Genomic DNA, 13,696 nt, shown 5'->3' on the forward strand with positions numbered 1-13,696 from the left:
TAGTAATCGTTTCCACGGAGGTAGCCATCCTTTCGGTGGTGATGTGTTCATGCGCCAATGACTCCACAGAGGCTCTGCTCATGTTCGCTATGGACTCCTCCATTCGCTCCACACTCGCAGCGACCCTAGAGACAAAACCTGTCAGATTCCTGCATCTGTGCCTGGAGTTCCATCACCTCTGATCTTATGGATGGACCCAGAGGCAGAGGGTCGACATGCTGCTAAGCCGAGCTGGCAGAGTCCTGCGCCCTCCGACTAGGACTCTCCCCTACTGTCCCTGTCTCCACAATCTGCTGATGCTCACTTGTGAGCTGTGATACACCAGGTGACAACACTACTCTATGTCCCGAAGGTCCCACCGAGGTGTGAGTGTCTGCGCTGGTGCTGGGTGCGCTGAATTCTGGTGACGCTGCGCCCTCAGAGGTTGCAGCTTCCTCGGAGGAGTCTGGCTGCTCGGCCTCTTCTTCCTGGCTAGGGGGGACGGATGCTTGTGATGGTCCTGTGGGGGAGTAAAGGAAAGAGACAGAGATGTGATGCAAAGGCTACATGCACATAGCTTTTTGCAGATGCTCATAAGTCCATCTGTTACAGCTTCACAATCATTATCAGCGACTCATGCAATGTCAAAGAGAGAGATGGGAAACTTTTCTGTTACCAGCTTGCTGTGTTGCACCTGTCTGTCCGTCCCCCACGCGCGAATCATCCTCAATCAATGCCCATAATTTCCAGGACGGACTCCTCCCAGGGGGTCAGGTGGGCTATTGAGGCTGTCACTCCTCCTGTCCTGGCTCTCGCTCTCCTGTTGTGAGCTCTCTTTTCCTGCAATGAGGGAGACAAGTGGAGGTTGAGTGAGAATGAAGGAGTGAGTGTAGAGATTGCATAGCATAGATACTTAGAAGGAGACAAAGATGGAGTGAGGTTGCAAGACCAAGGGCCCTCCCTGTGTGTTGTCAGTTGTGTTCAAAGCATCAGAGTGATGGGGAGTGTGAGGGCTGCATGGTGAAATAGTTATGTGAATGTGAGCATAGAGAGAGGGGGAATGGGTAAGGGTGCATGGATGTCAGTGTCAAGTGGGATGTGGAGGAAGAGCTTGCTAAAGCTGAGTGCTGGTGAGGAAAGGCAATGGGGATCAGATTGAGGGTGATGGGAAATTCATACTCCCTTTTCCAGTGCGCTGAAGGTCATGAAATCTTTTCCTGCACTGTATCCAGGTTCTGCGGGTGACTCCCAAGGAGTTGACCTCCTCAGCCACCTGTATCCACACTGCCTTGGTCTGAGTGGGAGGCCTCTTCCTCCCTGATGAAGGGAACAGAACCTCCCTGTTGGCCCTAGCCCCATCGACTAATGCCTGCAGTGCCGCCTCGTCAAAGTGAGGAGCTGATCTTGCCCTCCCGCTTGTCATTTTTGCTGCAGCTCCCTCACACTGCACAGTCAAGAAGCTTGGCAGTCTGCAGAAGAAGCAAGGCTTGCTGTGGACCTGAAATGCAGCAGCAATGATGACATCATCGGAGGGGTCTTTCAGTCATGAAAAACCCATTTGCAAAGGCTTCCCACACGTTTGAAATCAATTGGCCAATTAAGTTAAAATTGCATCAATCTCCCACATCCATTTAGATTCGTGTGGGAAACACGAAATTCGGATAACACGACACCATCCCGCACCTGAGTTAAAATCCAGCCCGTAGTGTTTTTCCTGCACCAGCAGTTGGTATTGATACAGACCACTATAGATGCATTGTGACTGTAGGCGAGAAGAATCTGGGCCAAACTATGCATGCCAGTTTTGAATAATATCTGTACTTTCACATAAGTGGAAGCAAATAGGAGATTGTGTGCACTAGGAAGAGTGTAAAAATGTTACACTTTTGCATGTGGAATTCACACCATCAGGAATTCCACTGGGAGAGGCTGCACATCTGATTTAATTTGTTCCTTGTTGAGCTAAAGTATTAGTTACATGATTCCAGTTGAATGCGGATGTATAGTCTGTTGGATCTTAGGCTAAAAGAATTATCTATATATTTGCTGCCATAGACGAGTGCATTGTAAGGATGTGGAAGACTTCTGGACTTCCTTCTGTCAGGATGCTGCATTCCTCCACTATTTTAAGCTGGGTTTTAGTGTAAATTTTTCTTTTCATTGTATCTGTCCGGCATCAAATCGGACATGAGATATAATGCATTGCAAATAGATTTTGCAGGTTAATATTGAAATTTAGTAATGGTTATAGAAAAGTCTGACGACTTGTATTAAACATGGGAAATTTATCCATCCCAGTGCTAAATGCCTGTGAATAAAACATGGGCCAAATCAAACTAGGCTGATCTTGCAGGATTTTCCAGTGTTGATATTACAAATTTGGGTGTGATGTAGATCCCTCCATAGGATCGGTGGTCTGAGCATCCTATTTACTGCTCTATATTTACTTGAGTGATAATATAACCTTGGGGGTGGGTGGTAACAATAATACCCTTTTCTGACCTGCATTGGATAGTCCTGTCTTTCATGCATGTGCTCCTTCAATCTCCCTAAAAGCAGACTGAGCAAACACTTGGTGAGATGAGGCCGGTTATGAATCTGCTTTTTCACAGTAAGTACCTTGGGACATTTTACTATGTTAAGAGCGCTATATAAATGAAAGTTGTTCTAAGGTGAACATACAGAATGGCTATTGTGATCAGATTCAATTATTCAAACGGTACAACTTAATTTTGTGTAAATGCAAAATGAAGAATATGCCATATCGGTGGATCTTCTTACTTGGCTTAAACAAGATGACTTCGGACTGTCCCCCTGCAATTCTCACCTCTTGCTCTTTGTGATGGCCCTCACAGGAATCTCTTCTGGTTCTTGGCTGAGATTCAGTTTCCTCAACAATTTAACATTAAAAATAACATGTAGCAAAATAATGTTAGCTGATATTGTTAACAGTTCTCTTTCCTCAAGTACTGTCCCCCCTCGCCTTCAAATCTGCCATCATCATCCCTCTCCTCAAAAAAACAACCCTCGACACGTCTGTCCTTGCAAACTAGCACCCATCTCCAACCTCCCTTTCCTCTCAAGTCCTTGAACGTGTTGTCGCTTCCCAAATCCGTGCCCATCTTTCCCGGAACTCCATGTTCGAATCCCTCCAATCAAATTTCCGCCCCTGCCACAGCACCAAAACGGCTCTTATTAAAGTCACAAATGACATTCTTTGTGACTGACGAAGGTAAACTATCCCTCCTCGTCCTTCTTGACTTATCTGTAGCCTTTGACACGGTTGACCACTCCATCCTCCAACAATGCCTCTACCGTCGTCCAGCTGGGTGGGACTGCACTCGCCTGGTTCCATTCTTATCTATCTAATCGTAGCCAGAGAATCGCCTGCAATGGCTTCTCTTCCCGCTCCCGCATCGTTACCTCTGGTGTCCCCCAAGGATCTATCCTTGGCCCCCTCTTATTTCTTATCTATCTGCTGCTCCTCGGTGACATCATCCGAAAACACAGCATCAGTTTCAACATGTACACTGACGACACTCAGCTCTACCTCACCACCACCTCTCTCGACCCCTCCACGGTCTCTAAATTGTCAGACTGGTTGTCCGACATCCAGTACTGGATGAGCAGAAATTTCCTCCAACTAAATATTGGGATGACCGAAGCCATTGTCTTCAGTTCCTGTCACAAACTCTGTTCCCTAGCCACCAATTCCATCCCTCTCCTTGGAAACCGTCTGAGGCTGAGCCACACTGTTTGCAACCTTGGTGTCATATTTGACCTGAAATGAGCTTCTGACCACACATCCGTGCCATAACTAAGATCACCTATTTCCACCTCTGTAACATTGCCCGTCTCCGCCCCTGCCTCAGCTCATCCGCTGCTGAAACCCTCATCCATGCCTTTGTTACCTCTAGACTTGACGATTCCAATGCATTCCTGGCTGGCCTCCCACATTCTATTCTCCATAAACTTGAGATCATCCAAAACTCTGCCCGTGTCCTAACTAAGGGTCAAGGATGTCTCTGAATGGCTGGCTGCAGGGCATTCCGAGGGGGGAGGGTGAACAGCCAGAGGTCGTGGTCTATATCTGTACCAATGACATAGGTAGGAAGAGGGATGAGGTCCTGCAGGCAGAGTTTAGGGAGCTAGGAAAGAGGTTAAAAAGCAGGACCTCAAAGTTAGTAATCTCCGGTGCCACATGCTAGTGAGTTCAGAAATAGGAAGATAGAGCAGATGAATACGTGGCTGGAGAGATGGTGTGGGAGGGAGGGCTTTAGATTCCTGAGGAATTGGAACTGTTTCTGGGGGAGGTGGGACCTCTACAAGTCAGACCTCAATGGGAACGGACCAATATCCTCGTGAGAGGGTTTGCTAGTGCTGTTGGGGAGGGTTTAAACTAGCTTGGCAGGGGGATGGGAGCCTAAGTATAGAGTCAATAGGGAGGGAAGAAAAACTGGAATTGGAAAACCAAAACATAGAAAGTAAATTGGAAGGACAGAGGAATCAAGGGCTAGATAGTAGTCAACAAGGAGGTTTGCCTGTACTAAATGCAAGGAGTATAGCGAACAAGGCAGATGAGCTGAGGGCACAGGTAGATACTCGGGACTATGATATTATAGCTATTACAGAGACATGGCTGAAAGAGGGGCAGGTATGGCAACTCAACATTCCTGGTTACAGGATTTTCAGACAGGATAGAGAGGGAGGTAAAACAGGAGGGGGGGGCTCGTGGTATTGATTAAAGAAACTATTACAGCTGTGAGAAGGGATGATATGTTGGAGGGATCATCAAACGAGGCCATATGGGTCGATTTGAAAAATAAAAAGGGGCGATCACACTGCTGGGAGTGTACTATAGACCCCCAAACAGTGAGAGGGAGATAGAAGAACAAATATGTAGACAAATTTCTGAGAAGTGCAAAAACTATAGGGGTTTTCAACTACCCCAATATTAACTGGGATAATATTAATGTGAAGGGTATAGAAGGTGTGGAATTGCTAAAGGAGAACTTTTTTAGCCAGTATGTAGTAAGCCTAACAAAGGAGGGGGTGGTTCTGGACTTAGTTTTAGGGAATGAAGCTGGGCAGGTAGAAGGCGTATCAGTGGGGAGCATTTTGGTGCTCGTGAGCATAATTCTGTTAGATTTAAGGTAGTTATGGAAAAGGACAAGGATAGACCAGGAATAAAAATTCTAAATTGGGGAAAAGCACATTTTGTTAAGCTCAGAGGGGATTTAGCCATAGTGGACTGGAAACAGCTACTTGAAGGTAGAGCAGTGGGAGGCATTCAAGGATGAGATCCAGAGGGTTCAGACCAAACATGTGCCCTTAAAGAAAAAAGATGGGACTAACAAATCTAGGGCCCCCTGGATGTCTAGAAACATGCAGGGTAGGATAGAGGAAAAAAAGGGAGGCATATGACGGATACCAAGGGCTAAATACTCCAGAATCTTTAGAGGAGTACAGAAAGTGCAGGGGTGCAATTAAAAATGATATTAGGAAAGCAAAGAGAGCATGAAAAATTCTTGGCCAGTAAAATCAAGGAAAACCCAAAGATGTTTTTTAAATATATTAAGAGTAACATAGAAACATGGAAGATAGGAGCAGGAGTAGGCCATTCGGCCCCTCGAGCCTGCTCCGCCATTCAATGAGATCATGGCTGATCATAAGAGGATAACTAAAGAAAGAGTAGGGCCTATTAGAGATCATGAGGGTAATCTGTGTGTGGAGGCGGGAGACGTCGGTAGGGTTCTTAATGAATACTTTGCGTCTGTTTTCACAAAGGAGAAGGGCGAAGCAGACAATGCTATCGGGGGGGGGGAAGGAGAGTGAAATATTGGATGAAATAAACATAGTGAGAGAGGAAGTATTAAGGGGTTTAGCAGCTTTAAAAGTGGATAAATCCCCAGGCCCGGATGAAATGTATCCCAGGCTGTTAAGCGAAGCAAAAGAGGGATTAGCAGAGGCCCTGACCATCATTTTTCAATCCTCTTTGGCTTCAGGTGTGGTGCCGGAGGACTGCTAATGTGGTACCCTTGTTTAAAAAGGGAGAAATGGATAGACCGAGTAATTACAGGCCAGTCAGCCTAACCTTGGTGGTGGGAAAATTATTGGAAAGAATTCTGAAGGACAGGCTAAATCTTCATTTAGAAAGACACAGATTAATCAAGGATAGTCAGCACGGATTTGTTAAGGGAAGGTCATGTCTGACAAACTTGATTGAATTTTTTGAGGAGGTAACAAGGAGGGTAGGTGAGGGTAGTGCGTTTGATGTAGTGTATATGGACTTTAGCAAGGCTTTTGATAAGGTTCCACATGGCAGACTGGTCACGAAGCTAAAAGCCCATGGGATCCGGGGCAAAGTGTCAAGTTGGATTCAAAACTGGCTTGGAGACAGGAAGCAGAGGGTAATGGTTGATGGGTGTTTTTGTGACCGGAAGGTTGTTTCCAGTGGGGTTCCACAGGGCTCAGTACTGGGTCCCTTGCTTTTTGTGGTATATATCAATGATCTAGACTTGAATATAGGGGGTATGATTAAGAAGTTTGCAGATGATACTAAAATCGGCTATGTGGTTCATACCGAAGGAATCTGTAGACTGCAGGAAGATATCAATAAATTGGTCAGGTGGGCAGAACAGTGGCAAATGGAATTCAATCCGGAGAAGTGTGAGGTAATGCATATGGGGAGGGCTAACAAGGAAAGGGAATACACATTAAATGGTAGGACACTGAGTAGTGTAGAGGAACAAAGGGACCTTGGAGTGCATGTCCACAGATCCCTGAAGATAGCAGGCCAAGTAGATAAGGTGGTTAAGAAGGCATACGGAATGCTTGCCTTTATTAGTCATCATGATGTGGAGATGCCGGTGTTGGACTGAGGTGGACAAATGTCAGAAGTCACACAACACCAGGTTATAGTCCAACAGCTTTATTTGAAATCACAAGCTTTCGGAGCGATGCTCCTTTTGTCAGGTGAAGTGAAGAGAAGCATACAGGCACAGCATATATAGTCAGAGAAAACTGCCAGATGATTACAGGTAATCTTTCTAACTGCCCTTTATCACACCTCGGCAGAGAGATAATCACAGCAATCAAAGGTGTGAATGGTGTCCAAACAGGTCAGTCAGGAAAACATTACATCAAAGAACAAGGAGGTGGGGTCAAATGTTGCAGATGCTGGGGTCTGTATGAAAAACAGGAAAAAAAACAAAAAACTTTGCTGGAAAGCACAGCAGGTCTGGCTGTGTCTGTGCAGAGAGAACAAGCGTGGCATAGAATACAGGAGCAGGGGGGTTATGCTTGAACTGTATAAAACACTAGTTAGGCCTCCACTAGAGTACTGCGTACAGTTCTGGTCACCACATTACAGGAAAGATGTGATTGCACTAGAGGGTACAGAGCAGATTTACAAGGATGTTGCTGGGAGTGGAGAATCTTAGCTATGAGGAAAGACTGGATAGGCTGGGTCTGTTTTCCTTGGAACAGAGGAGGCTGAGGGGAGACCTTATTGAGGTGTATAAAATTGAGGGGCATAGATAAAGTGGCTAGAAAGGACCTATTTCCCTTAGCAGAGGGGTCAAAAACCAGGCGGCACAGATTTAAAGTAATTGGGGAAAGGTTTAGAGTGGATTTGAGGGGAAATTTCTTCGCCCAGAGGGTTGTGGGGGTCTGGAACTCACTGCCTGAAAGGGTGGTAGAGGCAGGAACCCCAACCACATTTAAAAAGTACTTGGATGTGCACTTGGGATGCTCTAACCTGCAGGGCTACGGACCAAGAGCTGGGAAGTGGGATTAGGCTGGACAGCTCTTTGTTGGCCGGTGCGGACACGATGGGCTGAAAGGGCCTCCTTCCGTTCTGTAACTTTCTATGATTCTAACTTGCACCCAAGTCCAGTTCACCCATTGCTGACCTACAGTGGCTCAAGGTTAAGCAATGCCTCGATTTTTAAAATTCTCATCCTTGTTTTCAAGCCCCTCCACGGCCTCGCCCTTTCCTATCTCTGTAATCTCCTCCAGCCCCACAACCCCCTGAGATATCTGCGCTCCTTTAATTCTGGCTTCTTGAGCCTCCCTGATTTTAATCGCTCAACCATTGGCGGCATTGCCTTCAGCTGCCTAGGCCCTAAGCTCTGGAATTTCCTCCCTGAACCTCTCCGCCTCTCTACCTTTCTTTCCTCCTTTAAGTCGGAGCGTCTTAAAACCTAACTCTTTGACCAAGCTTTTGGTCATCTGCCTAATTTCTCCTTATGTGGCTCGGTGTCAAATTTTGTTTTTAACACTCCTGTGAAGCGCCTTGGGGCATTTTACTACGTTAAAGGCGCTATGGGGGGGGGGTGGGGGGGCAGGGTGGCGGGGGGGGGAGGTGTAAGTAAAAATGTATTAGGGGCCGAGGTTATGATCTGAAATTGTTGAACTCTATATATTGAGTCCGGACGGCTGTAAAGTGCATAAATGGAGCTGCTGCTTTGTCTAACCTCAGGGAATCTTGTAAAAATACTTCCTATCGTGCAATTTATTTTCAAAATCAGGACAATTTGTCCATGTCAGCTGTACATGATTATTGCAGGTATTTGACTGAAAGTACTCTATGGCTATGCTTTGGAATGCAGTTTGGTACTATTGAATGACTTTTTTCAAAAATGACATTCTTGGTCTTGTCAAATAAGGTTTCTTTTAAAATGAAGAGAGTTATGTAGATGTAAGCAAGCAGGCTGTCTAACTTGGATCACAGAGCTGGGGTAAACATTAAGAAACAAAATGGAAGGTAATAAGGATGGGTATAAATTTAGGTAGTCAGATACTCCAGGGGATACAATGATTTTTGTGCTGCTTGGAAAGGCATCCTATTAATGTTACAAAATGAGTAGCCTGCTGACAGAACCAGGGAAATTATAATCTCCCTGTTGGATATTTTACAGTTCATGCAATGTGATACTGAAATCAATCATGGTATATAGGAATAAAGCACAGAAAGCCAGGATTGGCTTCATTTCTACAATATTAGCTTAACTACAAAAATATAAAACAATTTTACATAATTAACATTTTAAAACATTTCCATTTGTCCTGTCTTCTTCCCCATTTTCTCTTTCTGTTTAATTACTTTTCTACTGAACCTAATCTATACATTCTAATCTTGTTTTTCCTCCATTTAAAAATTTTTTGTTTGCTGTAGGTCAGTGACTTTGTAAAACATGCTTTAAAGTGGGCATTCTGTAGGATGTGGTAGGAATGGTTGATTGCTTGGGTTTAGTGTACTATACAAGTGTTGTAATCTAGTGTGGTTTGATGCAGTGCAAAGGAATTGGTAGAGACTTAAGTTATACAGCTTGCTGTGCAATCTTCTCCTTCTCTGAGTGCATTTTAGGTGTTGGGAATTAGTTAAAAAGATTGTATAAATCTTTATGTAAAGTTTCTTGTGCACATTAATATTATATTTCATATTCATCAGTCTTTGGTGTCCATCCACTTTAAATTATCTGGCTCACTTCAGATACTGATGAATAATGAATGTAATCACTACTCTCAAAATGCAATCGTCCTTATATGTAAATGCAATCAGTGTTTGTTTCCACTCTGGGGACAGGACTATGGAGGAAACAATGGGCCTTTGTTATGAACATTGTACTCTTTCAGCTTCACAGGGCTTGTAGTCTCCAGATCACTCTAAAAATATGTAAATCTGGCTTTGACATTCTGCATTGTATAGGTAAGGGGACTTTTTAAAGAGCTAAAACCAATAAAGCTAGCATTGGAATAAATAAAATGCTGAAAATGGATTTGATCTCCATGCCTGAAATAGTTAAAAATTCTTTCAATTTTCAGCTGAGATCTGCTCTGATGTGAAGTGAGGTTTTCCCACTTCCTTTTCTACTCATGTCAAGCAAATCAGAAACAAGATTGCAGAAGTGTTGAGTGTTTGTGGGAGCTTTCGTTGCTAGTATTTTGAATCTGATGATGTTTGAAAATTCAACCAATGTGTATATGTTTGTACTATGTACAATGGCATCAACATTTCATACAGATAACAACACATTCAAGTTATTTACTTTATTATTTGTTTGTGAGATGTTCATGGCAAAAAACATCAGTGCACTACAAGCTCGTCAGCTCTTGCACTGCTTCAGACAGCACTGAATCCAAACCACAAGAAAATATTGTGCACCACTGAGTCTGGACAGTTGGTGTTCCAGGCTTCTGGGTAAAAACTATAAAATCCTACAAGTTGCACAAAAATAAATCCTAGTACTAATGTAACAATGCTACAAGGATGTCAGGAGTAGCTGCATAACTTGACAACCATATGTTACAAAATAGAATTTTAAGTATAAACATTAAAAATGTAATTGCTTTGCTCGCTTGTCGTTCCTTTTCCTCCTATTCTCTTCTTTCCCACTATCTCTATTTTCCATTTCTAACTAATATAGCCAATGCTAACTATTCTGTATCTCTTCTAAGTTTTAATTTGCCTAAAATACTTACCTGTTTACCTTTTTCTTCCATTCATGGGATGTGGGCATCGCTGGCAAGGCCAGCATTTATTGCCCATCCCTAATTGCCCTCAAGAAGGCGGTAGTGAGCCACCGCTGCAGTCCGTGTGGTTAAGGTAATCCCACAGTGCTGTTGGGGAGGCAGTTCCAGGATTTTGACCCAGTGACAATGAAGGAACGGCGATATATTTCCAAGTCAGGATGGTGTGTGACTTGAGGGGAACTGGCAGGTGGTGGTGTTCCCATGTACCTGCTGCCCTTGTCCTTCTAGGTGGTACAGGTCGCAGGTTTGGGAGGTGCTGTCGAAGAAGCCTTGGCGAGTTGTTGCAGTGCATCTTGTAGATGGTACACACTGCAGCCATGGTGTGCCGGTGGTGGAGGGAGTGAATGTTTAAGGTGGAGGATGGGGTGCCAATCAAGTAGGCTGCTTTGTCCTGGATGGTGTCGAGCTTCTTGTGTGTTGTTGGAGCTGAGCTCATCCAGGCAAGTGGAGAGTATTCCATCACACTCCTGACTTGTGCCTTGTAGATGGAAAGGCTTTAGGGAGTCAGGAGGTGAGTTACTCGCTGTAGAATACCCAGCCTCTGACCTGCTCTTATAGCCACAGTATTTATGTGGCTGGTCCAGTTAAGTTTCTGGTCAATGGTGACCCCCAGGGTGTTGGTGGTTGGGGATTTGGTGATGGTAATCCCATTGAATGTCATGGGGAGGTGGCTAGACTCTCTTGTTGGAGATGGTCATTACCTGGCATTTGTGTTGCGCGAATGTTACTTGCCACTTATCAGCCCAAGCTGCATGCAGGCAGTCACTCTCACCTCACCTCTGGAATTCAGCTCTTTTGTCCATGTTTGGACCAAGGCTGTAATGGGGTCTGGAGCTGAGTGGTTCTGGCAGAACCTAAACTGAGCATTGCTGAGCAGGTTATTGGTGAGTAAGTGCCGCTTAATAACTTTGCTGATGATTGAGAGTAGGCTGATGGGGCGGTAATTGGCTGGATTGGATTTGTCCTGCTTTTTGTGGACAGGACATACCTGGGCAATTTTCCACTTTGTAGGATAGATGCCGATGTTGTCGCTGTACTGGAACAGCTTGGCTAGAGGGGCGGCTAGTTCTTGAATACAAGTCTTCAGCAGTACAGCCGAGATGTTGTCGGGGTCCATAGCCTTTGCTGTATCCAGTGCGCTCAGCCATTTCTAGATATCACGTGGAGGGAATCGAATTGGCTGAAGACTGGCTTCTGAGATGGCGGGGAGGAGGCCGAGATGGATCATCCACTTGGCACTTCTGGCTGAAGATGTTTGCAAATGCTTCAGCCTTGTCTTTTGCACTCATGTGCTGGGCTCCACCATCATTGAGGATGGAGATGTTCATGGAGCCTCCTCTTCCCGTTAGGTGCAAGTTGCCATTAACTGCACCCACATTGTTTTGCATGCTCCCTATCACCAGCTTTTGTGCTGGTTTGGCCGATTGTCGTTAAAAACCCATCTGGTTTAGAGAAGGAAATCTGTCGTCCTTACCTGGTCTGCCGATATGTGACTCCAGACCCACAGCAATGTGGTTGACTCTTAACTGCCCTCTGAACTGGCCTAGCAAGCTACTCAGTTGTATCAAACTACTAGGAAAAACAACAAGAATAAAACCGGATGGACCACCCGGCATCGGACACGGCAAAGGCACACCCAGCCCAGTCAACTCTGCAAAGTCCTCCTCACTAACATCTGGGGACTTGTACTAACATTGGGAGAGCTGTCCCACAGACTAGTCAAGCAACAGCCTGAAATAGCCATACTCTCAGAATCATCATCTCTTCTTAGGCAGTCCCTCGGAACCGAGGATGACTTGCTTCCACATTTAAAAATGAGTTCGCAGGTGACTGATTAGTCCAGTGCAGGACCTACAGTCTCTGTCACAGGTGGGGCAGACGGTGGTTGAAGGGGCGGGTGGATGGGGTGCTTAGGTTGACGTGCGCTCCTTCCGCTGTTTGCGCTTGGCTTCCGCTTGCTCCCAGCGAAGAGACTCTAGGTATTCGGCGCCTTCCCGGATGTTTCTCCTCCACTTTGTATGGTCTTGGGCCAGGGATTCCCAGGTGTCGGTGGGGATTTTTCACTTTTTCAAGGAGGCTTTGAGGGTGTCCTTGAAGCGTTTCCGCTGCCCACCTGGGGTTCTCTTGCTGTGTCAGAGCTCCGAGTAGAGCGCTTGTTTTGGGAGTCTCTTATGGGGCATGCAGACGATGTGACCCGTCCATCGGAGCTGATCGAGCGTGATCAAAGCTTCGATGCTGGGGATGTTGGCCTGAACAGAACAGAACAGAACAGAAACCCCACAGTGCAGATAGAGGCCATTTCGGCCCATCGAGCCTGCACCGACACATATCCCACCCGATCCCCGTAACCCCTACATCAGCACATATCCCACCCTATCCCCGCAACCCCACGTATTTAATCCCCCTAACACTAAGGGTCAATTTATCATAGCCAATCAACCTAACCCGCACATCTTTGGACTGTGGGAGGAAACCGGAGCACCCGGAGGAAACCCACGCAAACACGGGGAGAATGTGCAAACTCCACACTGACGTCGTTGCGCCTATCCTGCCAATGGATTTGCAGGAGCTTGCGGAGGCAGCGTTGGTGGCACCTCGCCAGTGCTTTGAGGTGCCTGCTGTACATGGTCCATGTCTCTGAGGCACACAGAAGGGCGGGTATTACTACTGCTCTGTAGACCATGAGCTTGGTGCTGGGTTTGAGGTCCTGGTCTTCAAACACTCTCTCTTCCTCAGGTGACCGAAGGCTGCACTGGCACACTGAAGGCAGTGTTGGACTTCGTCATTGACATCTGCTCTTGTTGACAGTAGGCTCCCGAGGTATGGAAAGTGGTCCACATTGCACAAGGCCTTGTCATGGATTTTGATAATCAAGGGGCAGTACTGTGTGGCGGGGGCAGGTTGGTAGAGGACCTTTGTCTTACGGATGTTTAATGTAAGGTCCATGCTCTCGTACGCTTCGGTGAAGGTGTTAACGATGGTTTGGAGTTCGACCTCCGAGTGAGCGCAGACGCAAGCGTCTCTGCATACTGTAATTCGACAACATAGGAAGGGACAACCTTGGATCTGGACTGGAGGCGACGGAGGTTGAACAGTTTCCCGTTTGTTCTGTAAATGAGCTTACTGAGGGTGAGATGGAGCATTGCCGCAAGGAAGATCGAGAAGAGTGTTGGTGCGATGA

At 45.9% G+C, this 13,696-nt stretch overlaps 1 protein-coding gene across 2 annotated transcripts in view; it reads left to right on the forward strand.

Moving 5' to 3' along the window:
- fam241a (family with sequence similarity 241 member A) overlaps positions 1-13,696 on the forward strand; it is a 38,466-nt gene that overhangs the window by 20,490 nt on the left and 4,280 nt on the right. The window lies entirely within an intron of this gene.

Source organism: Somniosus microcephalus, chromosome 2 (assembly GCF_052327205.1).
Source record: "Somniosus microcephalus isolate GS21.2 chromosome 2, FLI_Smic_1.0, whole genome shotgun sequence".
Classification (NCBI taxonomy): Eukaryota; Metazoa; Chordata; class Chondrichthyes; order Squaliformes; family Somniosidae; genus Somniosus; species Somniosus microcephalus.